We start from the raw sequence: 2,205 nt of genomic DNA, 5'->3' as shown, positions 1-2,205 counted from the left end.
TCCCCAGAGAGGGAAGACGTTGGTATCCACTTTTTTTGGTTTTGTTTTGTTAACAAATTCTATTTTGATAAAGACATAATCTCAATGATACAGAAGGATATTTTTAGCGAAACGAAGGGAACATTAGCTGATGCTGGTGCAATCTGGTCAACTCGTCGTCAACGGCGCGGGTAAGATGACACCGCACCGCACCGCAGCAAGGAAGATTGTTGTTTTGAATTGTACCCTAACCGGTTGGGCGTGCGTACTTTGTTTCACTTTTTCGGGACAGGAACATAATGACCGCGGTGAAAGTGCGGTTCACACGAGGCATCGATTGTCGGGGACACAAAGTGAAGCCTGTCAAATCTGTCGAGCGATCCATTTTTCGACCGTACAGCGTCGATTTAAGACAGCAAAGAAAAAAAATTTACATTCAATCATCCTCATCCTCACAGTCATTGTTTCATTCAATCTACCCACACATCGCGTTGAACGAATCATCACATTATAATTACTCGTGTGCGCACCACCAAAAATCATACAATTATTGTTTACACTGACTGCGACCGTTTCCGTAGTTTGGCTTTATATTAACGAGAAGAGGAAATAGTAGTGGGAAAGTCTACAGCAGCAACGTACTAAATTGCACTCGAATAACGCTCGGTGTTTTGCACTACTTGTAACACTCCACTCAACTCACTTCCCCATCATCTTACGCACTCGGTCTTATGATATCACACACGCGTTACTAAGAAATACTACCATTTGTCGTGTTGTTACACTCTCTGTGGTTCCCGTTCAGGACTGTCGCCACTATTATAATTATTTTAATTACTATTATTATTATTATTAATTTATTCGCATTACTCTTATCGTTGTATGTATATTTCTTATGCAAAACAATACAAGGAAAGGAAAAGCGAGGCAATAAATTTGTTCTTAAAATACAATTGAAAACATCAACCCCTCCTCCTACTCGAGCAGTACATTTCATTTCAATTGTAATTGGTTTGAATGAAAGAGAAAGAAAGCCAATCCATAACACTACTAAGTGAGAAGGTCTTCTTTAGCCGGGCGGGGATGCCTTCGCAGTAGGCGCGGTGATGTCATCAATCGATGACGGATACGGTCGTAAATAGAATATAGAAACTACTAAGAGACGGCACCATTACTAGTTCCAATAAACACGAACAACAAAAAGTAGTGTTCCCATACCGGGAATCGAACCCGGGCCTTCTGGGTGAAAGCCAGATATCCTAGCCACTAGACCATATGGGACGGCTGTTTATAGCTGTGGTAAAATGCGAAGGAACGATTTGGTTGGGAATCTGCCTGAAATAACGGAGCAGGAAATCCCCGTTTTACATTTCATTTGAACAAAGCTCCCATCCGGCAGGTAAACATTGTAGGGACAATTTTCTCTGCCTGGTGTCAGAGAACATTACATAAATATAAATAATGGAATTGTATAGCACACATGTGATACTATACTCGAACTTTTATAGCAAAGCACAAACAGCAAAAGCTTTTCACGCTAGCTTGCACTCTACGTTTGATGCTACAGTCTAACCACCAGGGGCTTGTCAATGGCTAAAGCTTTAGTTCTCCTTGCAAGCAAGTTATTTTCAAATCATTTCAGCTGCAGTTTTAACAATTTAGAGTGAGTTTTTGTAAAAATAATCTTAGCACTAGTTGCCAAAGAGCCGAATGATTGGTTCTGTGAGGTGCGGCTTGCAGAGAAGGCACGCACACGAATTGTCTATATGTACTAGGATAGGGTACGGCACTACTTCAGCCTACTTCTATTTTTGGCCTACTCTCTGTTTTCTACACCATCCGATTCGTGGTGAATCAGGTAACTCGAAAATAGCCCTGCAGGCGTTTGGGGCGCTGCCTGCTTCTCTAAGTGCATTAAGGGCTCAGCAGACGAGCCAACAAGCGATTAGTGACTCGCCTGTACATGGGCAATTCTTATGCGTGTCGTGCGTACCTTCGTTCGAACCGTGCGGCCTCGAAAATATGCAACATGCACAATCACGGTACTGTTAGACAGCCATATTTATGCAGTCAACATTAACCATTTGCGTAAATGAGACAACATGATACCGCTATACGTTCTGTTCGTTTCACTCTGCAAAGCCAGTATGCTGCCAGATAGGTATTATTTTCAAATCTAAGCCAGATTTTTGCAAATAATACCCACGTTGGCAGTAGATGTTGGCT

General features: G+C 42.0%; 1 non-coding gene across 1 annotated transcript; it reads right to left on the bottom strand.

Moving 5' to 3' along the window:
* Positions 1-1,188: 1,188 nt before the first annotated feature.
* On the bottom strand, positions 1,189-1,260 carry Trnae-uuc (transfer RNA glutamic acid (anticodon UUC)). Its single transcript has one exon. It is a non-coding gene; the product is annotated as a tRNA-Glu (tRNA).
* Between the last annotated feature and the right edge of the window lie 945 nt (positions 1,261-2,205).

This window comes from Sabethes cyaneus, chromosome 2 (genome assembly GCF_943734655.1).
Source record: "Sabethes cyaneus chromosome 2, idSabCyanKW18_F2, whole genome shotgun sequence".
Taxonomy (NCBI): domain Eukaryota; kingdom Metazoa; phylum Arthropoda; class Insecta; order Diptera; family Culicidae; genus Sabethes; species Sabethes cyaneus.
The sequence above is the reverse complement of the archived record's forward strand: the minus strand, read 5'-3'. Positions and strand labels throughout refer to the sequence as shown.